Below are 16,517 nucleotides of genomic sequence, written 5' to 3'. Positions count from 1 at the left end.
TCTTGTATGTTTAAATCAGACTAAAAAGTGTCCAACTATGTCCTAGTAGCAACCTACTACTACTAAGTCATTTCAGTCGTGTCCGACTCTGTGCAACCCCATAGATGGCAGCCCACCAGGCTCCGCCATCCCTGGGATTCTCCAGGCAAGAACACTGGAGTGGGTTGCCATTTCCTTCTCCAATGCATGAAAGTGAAAAGTGAAAGGGAAGTCGCTCAGTCGTGTCCAACCCTCAGCGACCCCATGGACTGCAGCCTCCCAGGCTCCTCCATCCATGGGATTTTCCAGGCAAAAGTACTGGAGTGGGGTGCCATTGCCTTCTCCGAATAGCAACCTAGTCTCTAAAAATAAACTCTGTGTCTGTTACTTGCAACGCTGGCTTCACTGAGAGTCTATTTTACGTGGTTTTTCCATGCCTAGAAAAAAAGAGGTGTGGTTCTTCCTGCAAACACTTTTGAAGATCTATTTGATGATTTTGTAGGATCCATAAAGTGCCTAAGGATTACTCATGTATTGCTGGCTTCAGAGTAACTGAAATGACTGTAGTGATTGTTTTTTAACTTTCTACAGATGTTAGAAAATTTCAAGTCAAGTACTTCATAAAAAATATCACTCTACCTATGCCTGGTTCTTTTATCTTAATGAATGGAATTCTTTTTAAAACTTGGAGTTGTGCATGTTTGCTTACTCTAGGCAATAATTAAGGTTAATTATTGTGCAAAGCTCCAGAAAATTGAAACTGAGTTACTGTATTTCATGAGCTTCTATTAAAAAAAAAAGTTGTTTTTTTTTCCTGCTTATATTGTTCCTTGTATTTTATTGAAGGATGGATATTGATGCTTACTTAGGGGAGATGGGGAGAAAGGAACAGGACAGATTTTCTCCTGTTCCAACATTTTCTTTTAAAATCAGAGTCTGTGAAGCAAGAAGTAACAATATAAGAAGAAGTGATACAGCCCACTTTCTTCAGGTTTTCCTTTCCCACATTTTACACCCAGGAAATTGATGCCCAGAAAGATGCCATCATTTACAAAGGTGACAAATCAGTTGGAAGAAGGGTAAGAACTAGGATCTATGTCCTCCAGACTTCCGGTCCAGCGCTCTTAACACTTGGAAAGAACAATAGTAGGAGGAAGGCCTTTATGAATATAACGCAAACGTAGTAAAATTTTTTAGATCTGTGTATGATGCATACAGCTTTTAAAGCAAAGTCTTTGGAATACTTACGGAAGGAATAATTGACCCCAACTCTGAAATAAAGAGAGAGAAACATACTTTACTTGAAATATTTTGCTAATTATATAGGGAATATTTTGGAGAGGCTAGAATGGGCAGCCATCACTTATTGGCAGTTGAGAAATTAAGTTGGCTTTGGATTCATCTCTCTGCTAGTGAAATGTATACCAGAGCAACCATATTTATTGGATATTCCAAGATCCAGAAAACAAAACTTCTCTATTCAAGCTATGTAACTATCAGAGTTCCTCTTGGAAGTAACCAGAACTGACTTTGGATGAGCTAAATCCAAAAAGAATTTCTCAAAAAGGTTACTGGATACTCACAAAATTTCCAGGAAAGCTAGAATATTAAGTAACCACAGGAAAGAAGTAGGAACCAAGAAAGCCAGAGTACCTGGAACACAGCTAAAATTACTCCTCAGGAAACATCAGGTTGGACATGATGGCCATATCTGAAGGATGCCAGACACTGCCCTTGCCAGTCTTGGACATTGCCTGCCGCTGGCATCATTGCCAGTGCTCACCCAGGAACTGTCATCGCTGCTGCCTACACCAGGCCAAAATCTTTGTCCCTGTATCTTCACATCACTTGTCCTACTGTAGGTTTATTGGTTGAGAGTGTCTGGCAATATTAAGGTTATAATCCTTTATTCTGGCTGCTACAAAAGCTGTCATAGCAGGCACCTGCTATTTATTACTTTTGTGGACATCAAGAGTAATGGGTAATTCTTTACCCCATTCCTCACTTACCTGGGAAGGAAAGGGGTACACATGACAGTCAACCACCACCACCAAAGATATCAGCCTGTCAGATATCCAGAGCAAATTATGTTCATATTGTTCAGTGAAGAGGCAGGGAGGAAATGACCATTTTTCAACAACATCTACATAATAAACAATTAAAATTATAAAGAAGAGGAGCTGCATAACCCAATGAATGTATAATGAAGAATGCCTCACCCCACCTCCAAAATCTAAACCAAGTCTTCCACTACCTAGCTGCATAACCTTGAACAGGTCCCTTCACATCTCTGGTTCTGTTTCGTCATCTTATAAATGAGAGAGTTGAACTAAACAATCTTAAGTTCTTGCTGTGACAGCTTCTAACTCAAACCTGAGAGTATCAAGACAGTGGGTGGCTTAGTCCTGTGGCCTGGTAAACCAGATCCCAGTTGGAAGAAACAATCATGAAGTTGAAAGGAGGTTTGTGCAGACAGACAAGAAAGAAATCTAAGGTTTTTTTGTTTTTGTTTTTTAAATTTCATCACTCACGCTCTGATTGAGACAAAGAAAATATTTTAAAAATTTCTCACCAGTTAAGAGGTAAGAAACCATTTGCAATTGGAGTAGGCAATTGCAAATGGAGTAGGAAAGGCAATTGGAGTAGCTAATCCGGATTTGCTAGTGAGAATCTGTACTAGTAAAGCAAAGAGGATACGACAGCACTGGGTAGCACTGTATTTGTTTCTGCACCAGCAGTGTCACCAATTTAAGTGCTGTAATTTTCAACAATTATCTTTGGCATTAACAGACAGGCTTTGATTTTTAATGCCAAACTTGAAGCTTTAAGAAAAAAAGTCAATAAGCTCTGAAAGTGAGGAAAATTTATTAAAATCTCTTGAAGAAGTATTAAACATCCTGGAGTTACTTCCAGAGTAATTAATAATGTATAACAGAAGCCTTGTTAGGATATAATAGTGAAGAGCATCTGTTTATCTTTCTCAAATCATAACTCTGTGTACATCTTTCATTGTTTGCAATAGGAATCCTGCCACTCTCATGAAAACACAGGGATAAGAATTGTGTGGCTATATTTTTATAGGAAGAACATGGCTTGAAAAACTGAGGTCTGATATCTGCCCAAATTCTGAGTAGAGTTTGCCTAAAAAGGAAACTTCCTGTGGGTTAAATAATGTAAGAACCTGTAGTGACGATCCTTGCCACTTGATCTTTTAGGTAGATAACCAACCTCAAAGTCACTTCAGGGTCCTTCATAATTAGGGAGCAAAGAGGACTTCAGGGAAATTATGTGTTTTTAAACAATCTTTGAACAGTGTTCTACTTTTAATTTTCTGAGAAAAACTCTCATACTTATCAGAGCATATTTTACCATGACTCTGTTTTCCCCAAATGTAAAATTTATGAATTGGAGCAATCAGTCAATACACAACTCTTATGATGTGCCCGAGATAATGAATTTGTATATCAATAATCAATTTCATAATACTACATATACAGATCAGCTTCCTAGAAGAAAATCCTGGAATATGTATCAAATTACAAAGTGTATACAGAGAATAATTAATAGATGCATTAACAGTAAAACATTTGAAAAGATAATACATCGACTTAAAGTATAAACACTCTGTGGACCACCTTATGTTTTTATACTTTATAGTAAATGATTATACTTTATACTTTATAGTAAATGATCTGAATGGAAGGCAATAAGTAAAAAGTACAAATGTTCCTCAATATTTATGCTCATTTTTGAAGTGAGTTAAATAGTTTCAGATAATTTTTGAGCAAAAATGACTATGCTTTCTCAACTGTTAGTCACAGGAAAAAGGAAATAAGAACATTAGGAAAATTATTTAACCAGCAGTTTATATTAAAACATTTTCATTTTAAAAATCTGTTAAATATTTAAAACCAAATTAGCATTTGGCGTCCAACTCTGGGCAACAGAAATTTGGTTATAGTATTTCATATACCTGTTAAACCACAAATAAAGGTTGTAGTTTCTTTTTAAATATTTTTTTCTATTCATCTTTGACATTTAGAGTCGATTAGCTAATTATTGGGTGTGGATGTCTGTGGCTTGAGCTTTTCTCCTGAGGAATCAATATTTATTTAATGATTTTTTAAGGCAAAATCATCGTCTGTTTTTTCAGGGTGGTCTCAGTACTTTCCAGTTGTAAAATAAACTCGGCTGAGATCCAAGAAATTCACATGGGTTCAGGTTAAATTGAGTATTTTGGTTCATTTAGAATTGAAACTTGGGCTGGTGAGAGCCTCTAGTCATTTTTTTCCCTCTAAACATAGGGTTATGTTCTTCTGGAGAGTGATCACTATTAAATCTAAGGCAAGTTTTAATATGAGTCTTTTTTCCTTCCTGTTAAAACTCGAAGAGTATCCTTAGGACTCCAATCTCCAGTCCCCACACAAGATTACATATTCTGAACCAAGATTAAGAAGGTGAATAAATTCAACACTAACAAAATGAGTCTTTGGCCTTTGCAAAATCAAGCCAATGAATCCTGAGCCAAGAAGAAGAATATGTTTTTGTTCTGGTGTATCAAGTCAGTTTTTTCAATTATTTTTTAAAATACTCCTTCAATTAGAAAAGCATAAAGTTCAACTTTAAAACAGTTTTAAACAGCCAATTCGTCTTTATAAAAGCCTAAGAAAACATAAGGATTATCGGCTTCACTTTACAGAGGAAAGTGATAACAATCATGCACTGATCCCATTATCCATACAAAGTAAAGCCCTGGAGAAAAGGCTAGAATTGAAGCAATCTTGGCATCTGGGGTAAGTTTAGAAAAATAGGAAAGCCACATTAAAACAAAAAGAAAGAAAAGTTTTTAAAAAGCTAAAAACAGACCAATGTTGACTTCTGGATGTCAATGGCAACAAGAGAAAACAACACATGTGGATTCAATGTTCTTTCCACAGACAGAATCTCAGAAAAACATATTCTCTGAGAGATCTAACCAATTATGTTTGACTGTAAACCACTGTCTAACACACCCTACCACATTCCTGTGCCTGGAAAAATAAGAGGATGGAGATGAATAGACTTAAAAGATAGATCCAGACTTCAAGGAGAACTTTCAGAAAAGTACTAGTGACTGAAATAAAAACTCACATTGCATGGATATCTCACAATTAGCATGAATATTTTCATTTGCTTGGAAGAAAACCAACTAGATATTTCATGCCCTCCATATTAATTATTGAGATGTAAATGAGAAAATTGTATCTCACACTTATACAATTTGCAGAGGATCACCCAGCAAGAAGGTTAAAAATGGGTTTGATATTGGCTGTCTTCCACTAGTGGTAAAGAACCTGCCTGCCAATGCAGGAGACATGAGATCCCTGGGTCAGGAAGATACCCCGCGGAAGGACATGGCAACCCCCTGCAGTATCTCGCCTGGGAAATCCCATGGACAGAGGAGCCTGGTGGGCTACAGTCCATAGGATTGCAAAGAGCCAGACATGACTGAGCAACTGAGCATACACATTGGCTGTCTTTGTTTTCTGCTTATGTGTCCCCTACCTTAATCAGGGGCATTCACAATCAACCAGATTCTAAAGCTTGTCCAGAAGATATCAAAGAAAAAGCCCAGAATGGACTTCTGAACCTGAGACCCTTCATTAGCTTTTTTTTTTAACTTGCTGCCTCATATCTGTGTGATGTTGAAATTAAAACTGTCTAGATGTTTTGTCTCAACAGCCTTCCAATAATGCAGTTAGGTCATGGGTCATGTTGTGATCTAATAAACAAGAATGGAAACACAAAATCCCCTCTTAGGAAGATTTCACAGTCAAATTCAGGAAGACAGAGAGGTAATTAACTATGATAATACAATGCAAGTGCTGAGAGACGGGAATGCATAGAAAATGTTAAAAAGCACAAATATTTGCATTAACATAGCCTGGTAGGGTGTGAGACACAGAAGTATTCCTCAAAGAGGTGGCCATTTTTGTTTATCTTGAAGAACCACTGGTACAAGTAACCCAAGCAAGGATGTGACTCAGAAAAAGTCCTTCCAGGCAGAGTGAGTGCCCTGAGCAAGAACATGGAGCCTAAGAAAGCATAGGAACTCAAGAACCTATCAGTTGTGGCATGAGAAAAGGAACTTCATTTTGTTCACTGATTTACCCCCAGTGCCTAGGAAAGAACTAGCCTTAAAGTAGGTGCAAAGCCATGAATGATTAAACAAACAAATCCGTCATTTATTATCAGCCATTTTTGACTGTTGAATGGAGAGGCAATATTATTTTATTTATTTTTTTTGGTTATACCACCAGCACACAGGATCTTAGTTCCCCGACCAGGGATCAATCAGCCAGCCCCTGCAGGGAAAGCAGGGAGTCTTAAGCACTAGCCCACCTGGGAAGTCCCAGAGGGGCAGAAGTTGAAGCAAGGAGACTAACAGGGAGACTTTAACATTAATCTAAGTACAAGATGATGGAGGGTTCGACAAGGGCAGTGGCAGCAGTAATGAAGGAACGTGAGAGAATTTGAGGTGTATGTTGGGAAGTAGAGTCAAGGAACTTGATATTTAGAAGAGTGAAGGGATCTAGGAGCATCACCCACATGGCAGAAGGCATGCAGGAGCTGTGTTTTCTTCAAACCTAATGGTAATAATGGGGGTAGAAATAAATCCAAGTAAGCAATAGTTATGGAGCAGTAGTATTTAAGTAATTGAGGTACTTAACTGATGTGTTTCTTCTAACCTGACTCTAATTTTGTATCATAATAAAAATATAAGTTAAGATTCTGCTTAAACATTTCAGCAATTATATGTATTTAAAAAAATTTTAAAGATCATAAGTATATTTCTGATAGTGTTAGGTTTATGGATGATTTTTACTTTCTTCTTTGGATGTTTTGATGAAATATTTCACAATGGTCACGTAATTACAGGGTGGTCATATTTTATGTAATGGATGTATCTCTGAGACTCTTGCATATCAAAGACTTACAAAATTTAAGACTCATTTCAGTAAAAAGTACAGCTGTTATTTCTGTTTAATATCTATAGTGGTGCCACTATTAGTACAAACACAAGTTACAACTCACTACTATTTTCAAAATATTTTGGAGAGTATAGCGATTAGTATCACTTTAAAATTAATGAATAAATAAAAATGATTTTATAATAATGAACATTGATACTAGTCAAGCTACACATCAAAGACACCATATTATACTTTCTTGAGAGAAAAAATTATTTGCATTTTGAACAGTTGTATATTTGAATAGGAAATATCCTCTTATCTTTGAGTTAGGGTTTTTATTTGCACGATTTACACTCTTTTCAGATAAGAATGCCTTAATCAGGCACCATAGCCACCTACTGACATATCAAATTGTAAGTGAATTACCTGAGAGAAAAATAATGCCCAAATCTTCTTGAGAAATAAAAAATCAAATGGGTAGTAAATGTTGCCAGTATTTATCTAAATTTCTAGATGTTAAGCGACACGTGAATCATGATTATATTTGTGTAATTTTCTTTAAGCAAAACCTGGAATTTAAGTGTTTGATTCTTTAGTTAAAATTATCTCTGTAGTTTCCATCTCGTTCAACCTCTGAGGAGTCAAAGGAATCCATTGAGTCTATGACTGATAGATGCCAGGGTCATCTCATTGGCCATCTGCAGACTAACTGTACCTTCTGTCTCCAAGACAGGAAACCTGAGGGACTTTTATCCACCTGAGTTATGTATGTGTGGGGGGAGAGGTGTGAGTATGGGAGGGAAAATTGGTACTGGGGTGGTTTGAACATTTCACTAAGCACATATCTGAAGGAATAAAAAAAAATTGGATGCTGAATAAAACAAGGGGCATCGACATCTGGAAGTCAGACCCCTTTGCCTTACCATAATACACCACACATCATAAACACAACTGATTTCTACCTCTACTTCCTTCCTTATCAGAACATAGTAATCTTCTTTCTCATCCTAGTTCATAATCATCAAAGTCTTTGACCCTATCCATTAGTAAGAAGTCTCTAAAATCTCTCCAAAGAACTAAGAGCACTTATTCTCTTCCATCTTTCAGTAGAATGTTACCAGTTTCCCAAAAGAATGTTCCAAATTGCTCTACTTTCTAAAGCAGCCTGCGGTTGATTTTGAGACAGAAACACTTGACTAGAATCCTTCTGTGAAGAGCCATCCCTCTTCCATACACACATTCCTTCATGAAATGTGGGAAGTGGGAGTCAGAAGAGGGCTTCAGAAACCTTTCTGTGAGACGGTTTGTGGAATGCAGCATAGGCTCACATGAACCTAGACCGGCATACAAATACATGCTTGTTTACCAAGGTTGAAATCCTGAACTCTCTGAAGTCCGCCATTCATGAGAAGGTATTTCATTATTCATAGGCTGGTTACAAAATATGTACTTGTTTTCCAGGAAATGTAAGTAGAAAAAGACATGCCCCTGGCACTAAATAAAACCCTATCTGTGCAGAAGACATTCGTGGCTCCAAAAATCTTCCTGTTTAGGTGCCAGAGCTGGTCAAATACTGGCTTACATGCTGTATAAGTACTTTCTTCTTGCACCATGCTTGAGTACAGTCTGATAAATAACACTGGATGTCCATGAGTCTTAGCTATATTATTATTCATCATTTAGAAAATGTGCATTTTTGCATGTGTTTCTTTTCATCTTGGATTTAATTTTCCTATCTTCCAAATTTATCAAATTCTAAAGTTTTAATATACCATGCAAAATCTACAGAAAATGGTTATATCAGAGCTCTTTGATGCATTCCTTCTGCTTACAGTTAGTGGTTTATAAGAAGAGCAAATATTCATAAATACTCATTTTTTACTTTTCTGGGAAATATTTGTCATCATTTTCATGTCACAATGTGATCTGTGGTTTAAGTGAAAGAGTTTCATTAAAATTGTCTAGACTTATCAGACAGAGGAGATCTGAGCATGCAGAAAATTTTTCAACTTCACAAACACCATACAATTGTTATTTAAAGCCCCAAACTCTGATTTTCCTGTTATAAAATGTAATAAGAATGAAAAAAAATCATTAATTGGGCTCTCAGTTGTATAAAAAATAGTGTTTCTCCAGGGAAGCAAAGCAGGATTATTAACATACATTTTTTTTTATGATTCCTCAAGTTCTCTATTAAAATATTGCTAACAGTAAGATTTGAGGACAGCTTTTCTGACTACATTGTTTAGGTCAACTCAATACAGCATACTGTCTCATCACAAACATAAGAAAGATAGATTGTTAATAAAATGCCTTTTGATAGGAAAGACTCCAAATACTCATAAAATACTCATTGGGGTACATCCATCTATATTTTAAGATATCAGATTTACTTCCGATTAAAAGAAAACTTAAGTTAACTCCAATTTATTCTTACTTAGATGTTGCCATAGAAAGCCTACAAGGGAGAAATAAGGGTTGTTGCTAAAAATAAAAATAAAGAGGTACAAATAAAAGTTTCAGTTTTCAACAGAAGGAACAAAGGACTTTTAAATGCTTTTCCCCTACCATCTCAACCCCAAAACCAGAGACCGAAAGTCTGTGGGAAACTATTAATTTAATGAGACAATAAAGCATTTCAGAACTATGATTATAGTAGTCTACCTGTTTAAATCGGAGAAGGCAATGGCACCCCACTCCAGTACTCTTGCCTGGAAAATCCCATGGACGGAGGAGCCTGGAAGGCTGCAGTCCATGGGGTCACTGAGGGTAGTACATGACTGAGCGACTTCACTTTCACTTTTCACTTTTATGCATTGGAGAAGGAAAGGGCAACCCACTCCAGTGTTCTTGCCTGGAGAATCCCAGGGACGGGGGACCCTGGTGAGCTGCCGTCTATGGGGTCGCACAGAGTCGGACACAACTGAAGTGACTTAGCAGCACCTGTTTAAATGAAGATGTAAAAAGCTATTTTCTGTTACTGATGGGATAATAATCATGTTTGAAGTCCATCGACCTCTGAGGATTTTAGCTAGGTGCTTAGCTAGCTTCCCTTGTGGCTCAGCTGGTAAAGAACTGCCTGCAATGCAGGAGACCTGGGTTCAACCACTGGGTTGGGAAGATCCCCTGGAGAAGGGAAAGGCTACCCACTCCAGTATTCTGGCCTAGAGAATTCCATGGACTATATAGTCCATGAGGTTGCAAAGAATTGGGAATGACTGAGCAACTTTCACTTCACTAGCTAGCTAAGGCTCTTCCCACGTGGCTCAGACAGTAAAGAATTTGCCTGCAATGCAGGAGCCCTGGGTTCAGTGCCTGGGTTGGGAAGATTCCCTGAAGAAGAGCATGGCAACCCACTCCAGTATTCTTGCCTGGAGAATTCCATGGACAGAGGAGCCTGGGGAGCTACAGTCCATTGGGTCATAAAGAGTTGGGCATGATTGAGCAACTAACACTTTCACTTTTAGCTAGCAGTCTACCACCAGAATTCTCCAGTGGACCAAGAAGAGTCTGCACAGTAAAGTATTTGTCTGAGAAAGCCTCTATTCCAACTTCCTGCTCCAAAAATCCATTTAATATGTTGTTCTCAGATAGAGGACATTCAGTTCAGCTCAGTTCTGTTCATTCATTCAGTCGTGACCAACTCTTTGTGAACCCATGGACTGCAGCATACCAGGCCACCCTGTCCATCATCAACTCCCAGAGTTTATCAGATATTAAACTGATAAGAACAGATACTACAATTGATCTTAGCCAAAAGGCCAAGAAGTGATAAACTAAAATATTTGAATGTTTGCTCAAGTTGTGCTACCATAGCAAGAAATTCATAGAAATTGTTTTTAAAAAGCAAAGCATCTGAAAGCATTTCAGGTATTTCATAACTAGGCATGGTTCATCTTTTGGATGAATATGGAGTTTTAAATTTCTAATAAAGATGTTGTCTTTCAAGAAGTCAATGTAAAATACACTATAACTCCAAGTAACATTCTTCAATACATGTTTTTATCTTGATTATCACTATAAATAGTACATCAGATATACTTTTAATTGAACTAATGTAAACCTTGAATAATATGGGGTTATATCATAAAGAAATTACTTATTTTACTGAACAATGAGTCTAAAACTTGGTTCAGCACCAATGGTGTGGTCAGAGTTTCTAATTTTCACATTTTGGCTTGACCAATTTAGTATACTACCATTTCATTTTCATGTTCTTTGTTTCATGATCTCAAAAGGACTGTTGAAGTTCCAGGAATTTTATTCAGAGGCAAGACAGGAAGATAAGAAGGTCATTGGTCCCTTCTCCTCTTTTGTTTATCTCTTTTTTTCTTGTTCCATTTATTTATTTTTTAGAGAAGTTTTAAGTTTACAACAAAATCAAGTAGATGGTACAGAGGTTTTCCATATATACCCTACCCCACACATTCATGTGCTAAGTCACTTCAGTCATGTCCAACTCTTTGCGACCCTATAGACTGTAGCCTGCCAGGCTTCTCTGTCCATGGGATTCTCCAGGCAAGAATACTGGCATGGGTTCCCATGCCCTCCTCCAGGGGATCTTCCCGACCCAGGGATCAAACCCACATCTCTTACATCTCCTGAATTGCCAGGCAGGTTCTTTACCACTAGCACCACTTGGGAAACCATAGACTCCCCCATTATCAGCATCACTCAGCAAAATGGTACATTTGTTATAATTGATAAATCATGTTATATCATAATTGCTCAAAGTTTATAATTTGCCTTAGGCTCCATTCTGAAGGAGATCAGCCCTGGGATTTCTTTGGAAGGAATGATGCTAAAGCTGAAACTCCAGTACTTTGACCACCTCATGCGAAGAGTTGACTCTTTGGAAAAGACTCATGCTGGGAGGGATTGGGGGCAGGAGGAGAAGGGGACGACAGAGGATGAGATGGCTGGATGGCATCACTGACTCGATGGACGTGAGTCTGAGTGAACTCCGGGAGTTGGTGATGGACAGGGAGGCCTGGCGTGCTGCGATTCATGGGGTCGCAAAGAGTCGGACACGACTGAGCGACTGATCTGATCTGATCACTCTTGGTGGTCTACAATCTATGAATTCTATGGGTTTTAACAAGTGTGTAATGACATATATTCATTGTTATGGTCTCAAACAAAATATTTTCACTGCCCTAAAAACCATCTCTACTCTACTCATTTATCTTTTTCCCCACTCCAGCCCTACTTACTACCCGTCTTTGTACTATACTATGGAATACATAGTACATTCTATAGTACGTAGTACTATAGACATATTACAAAATACATTGCCTTTTCCAGAATAGTTGGAGTCACACAGTGTGTAGCCTTTTCATATAATGCTATTGCATACTTAATAGACTACAGTATAGTATAAATATAACTTGTGTGTTATGGTTTGTGGCTCTACTGCAGTACTTACTTTATTATTGTGATAGTCTGAGATCAAGCCCATTGTATCTCTGAAGTATGCCTGTATTTCATTGTCTGGATGGACTGCAATTTATTTAGCCATTCATTTTCTAAAGGGCATCTTGGTTGCTTCTAAATTTTGGCAGTTATGCAAAAAGCTGTGAAAGACATCTGTGTGCAGGTGTTAGTGCGGATGTATGCTTTTAGCTCCTTTGGAAAAATACAAGGGCTGAGTTTGTTGTGTCATATGGTAATATGATCTGCAAAACACAGGCAAAACCTGTGAATACAGTCAATTCTCTATATTCACAGATTCCACATCTGTGGATTCAACCGACTGTGGATCAAAAATATTTGAAAAAAGAAATTCCAGAAAAGCTCCAGAAAGCAAAATTTGACTTTGCCCTGCACTGGAAAGTATTCACATAGAATGTACACTGTATTCACAACTATTTATACAGTATTTACATTGTATTGAATATTATAAATAGTCTAGATATGATTGAAGGTATATGGGAGGGTGCTCATAGGTTATATATAAATACTATGCATTTTATATGAGGGACATAAACATCCATAGATTTTGGTATATTTGGGTGAGGGGAGTCCTGGAGATAATCCTCAGTCAGATAGCAAAGTGTGGCTCTACGTTTAGTTTCCTAAGAAACTACCAAGCTATTTTCCAAGGCGGCTATACCACTTTGCATTCCCACCAGCAATGGATAAGAGTTCTTGTTGCTTCACATCCTGGTCAGCATTGGTTGTTAGTGTTCAAGATTTTGGTTATTCTAATAGGTGTGTAGTAATATCGAAGTTTTAATTTGCTTATTTGCCACTGTATAAGGCATACCTCAGAGATATTGCAGGTTCAGAACACCAGACCACCACAGTAAAGTGAATATTAAAACAAAGCAAGTCACACGAATTTTTGATCTTCTAGTGCATAGAATAGTTATGTTTACACTATAATGCAGTCTATTGTGCTCAATAACATTATGTCTTTAAAAAGCATATATTTTAATTAAAAAATGCTTTATTTCTAAAAAAGTCCTCCCTGGTGGCTCAGATGGTAAAGAATCTGCTTGCAGTGCATATTAAACCTGGGTTTAATCTCTAGGTTGGGAAAATCCCCTGAGAAGGGAATGGAAACCCAATCCAGTATTCTTACCTGAAAAATCCCATGGACAGAGGAACCTGGCAGGCTGTAGTTCACAGGGTGCAAAGAGTCAGACATGACTGAGTAACTTGATTTTCTTTTTCTTTTTTTTTTTTTATTTCTAAAAGTGTTAACCATTATCTGAGTCTTTAGCAAGTCATAGTAGTGACATCAAGATTACTGACCACAGATCACCATAACAAATATAATAATAATAATAAAGTTCGAAATATTCTGAGAATTATCAAAATGTGACCTAGAGACATGAAGTGAGGCGATGCTCTTGGAAAAATAGCATCAATAGACTTGCTTGACATAGGTTAGCTATAACCCTTCAGTTTGTAAAAAAAAAAAAAGCAGCATCTGCAAACTGCAAGAAAGTGAAGCACAATAACATGAGAAATGCATGTATCTTCTGTGGTAAGGTCTCTTAAGGTCTTTGTCCCACTTTTTAATCAGATCATTTATTTCTTTATTGTCGTTTTTAAAATATACATTCAGTTCTTTATTAGAGGTGTCTTTTACAAATATTTCCTTTTAGTCTATAACTTGTCTTCTCATCCTCATGCCACCATTTTATGCAGAGAAGAAGTTTTTAATTTTATGAAGTCCAGATTGTGAATTTGTTCTTTTGGTAGGATTTGGTGTTGTAAATAGGCATCACCATACCCCAGGTCACTTAGGTTTTCTCCTATCTTATCTTCTAAGATTTTCCTGGTTTTGTGTCTCACGTTTAGATCTGTGATCCATTTTGAGTTAACTCATAACATATATAAGGTCTGTGTCTGGGTTTATTTCTTTGCATGGAAAAATCCAGTGCCATTTGTTGAACAGATTATATTTGCCCTGTTGTATTCCCCTTCCTACTTTGTCAAAGATCAGTTGACTATAGGGATCTATTTCTGTATTCCATATTTTGTTATATTGTCTACTTGTCTATTTTGTTCACCAACCATAGTTTTTTAGTAAATCTTAAAACTGGATACTGTCAGTCTTCCAACTTTGTTCTTCTCTTTCAATATTGGCTTGGGTATTGGCTATTCTGGTTTGTTACCTCTCCACATTTAGCTCTTTAACAAAAGAATTAAAATTTTCCTAGAAATCATCCCCCCAAACTCCCTCTTAAATTTACTTCATTGGCAGGACTGTATCACATGGTCATTCCTTAGTAGTATGAGAGATTTGGGAAAAATATATATCAGGCTCTTTCAGCCCCTATTGAGAAAAGAGAAGAAAGGACAATAGTTTTAATGGCTCTTGGATAAGCCAAGCATCAGGGTCTGCTAAATTAGGAATAAGGTAAATTACAATAGCCTGATAATAGGGGTTTGCTATTAAAGTCAGCCTTATTTTTTTTTTCAGCCCTATTTTTATAGAGTGGAAGAGTTAATAAGAGCTTCTGCTACTAACTTTCCTCCAGCTCCTTTGATCCCAAGTTTTATGCCCTGTTATTCAGCCAGCTTAACTACTGACACTCAAAATAGTATTTTACTAAGTGTGATATCATTAACACAGTGTATATAGTCAAGGATAGCTGATGCCTTAAAATCATTATTTTATATTGAACAGCAATGTAAGTGAGTAAAATATAAATACGTAAATCAACATGGATAACTTTTACAAACAGAGTTTTGAGCCAAGGAAAAAGATACAGATTTGTACATGCCATATGATTCCACTTACATAAAGTTCAAAGATGAATAAATTTTATCTATGGTGTTACAGGTTCGATCCCTGGGATGGGAAGATCCTCTGGAGAAGGAAATGGCAACCCACTCCAGTATTCTTGCCTGAAAAATCCCATAGACAGAGGAGACTGTGGGCTACAGACAGTGGGGTCACAAAGAGTCAGACACAACTGAGTGACTAACACTTTCACTTTCATGGTGTTAAAAGTTCAATAGTGACTTCCTTTGGGAACAGAGTAGTGACTAAACGGGAATATGTGGGGAATTTCTAGGGTATTATAGTATTTTGTCTGTGTATATAAGTCCTGGTTGGAAAGATATATTTGTTTTGGAAAATTTATTTAGGTATACACCAATGATCTGCATGTGTGTGCATGTATCTTCAATTAGTTCAGTACAGTTTGTTCAAAAGAAACAAAATTGTTTTGTAAAGTCATTTAATTGAATTATAGCTTAGAATTTGCCAATAATTCCTGGAGATTTTAATACTTAGTTTCTTCAGGGACCTACCTTCATGTAGTACCTCTGTTTTATGAAAGCTGCATTCCTTTTAGAATCAGGCTGATTTGATTAAAACTGATTGTTCAAGGCAAATGATTTAGAAGAAAAATAAACAAGTAAACAAACACACATTCATATACTCATATGCATGTGGGTGCATGTGTAAGAGTTTGTCAAAGTCCCATTCTAATTTCTTTTGATTCCCACAGAATATTTACATAAAATTGATCCAATTTAGGTTGCATATTTTAAACTCTAGCTCCAAGAAGTCTGTAAGCATATTTTCTATGTAAATTTCTATACATAGTATTAGTATTCTCCATAGAAGGAATGGGTATTTCTGCCAAGTTTAGTTAAATGTACAGAGCATGACTTTTCAGAACACTGTATCTATTGTATTACTTGGTGAGAATACTGTTACTTATATTCTCACTGCAAAATTGTCTTAAAATATATTCATGACTTACACAGAAAGGGGCTAGAACTCAATAGACCTACTAGTGTCAAAGTAAAACTCCATTCTCTACCTGTTATGCAAAATAATGATTAATTTAGATCTTAAGATAAAGTGTGTCTATTTATAGGTAGATATAAATTCGCAAGGAAAAATATTTTATAGGATGTAGCAAGAGAAGCAGATCTTCTAAAGACTGATCTGTAATCTGCAGAGAAACTTATATGAATTTTATCTGTTTATTTTAAAAAGGAAAAGTTTCTAGCTTTAAAATATAGAATAATCTTACATTTTAAAGGATAGAATAATCTTAAGGATCATGAGAAAGACGGAAATACTGAGATGTGAAACAGTGGGTGAAAGAGTCTTCT

The 16,517-nt window shown here is 36.7% G+C and overlaps 1 pseudogene; it reads right to left on the bottom strand.

Moving 5' to 3' along the window:
- Positions 1 to 10,589: 10,589 nt before the first annotated feature.
- On the bottom strand, positions 10,590 to 10,705 carry LOC133255451 (U2 spliceosomal RNA; annotated as a pseudogene).
- Positions 10,706 to 16,517: the final 5,812 nt, after the last annotated feature.

Source organism: Bos javanicus, chromosome 1, assembly GCF_032452875.1.
Source record: "Bos javanicus breed banteng chromosome 1, ARS-OSU_banteng_1.0, whole genome shotgun sequence".
Taxonomy (NCBI): domain Eukaryota; kingdom Metazoa; phylum Chordata; class Mammalia; order Artiodactyla; family Bovidae; genus Bos; species Bos javanicus.
The sequence above is the reverse complement of the archived record's forward strand: the minus strand, read 5'-3'. Positions and strand labels throughout refer to the sequence as shown.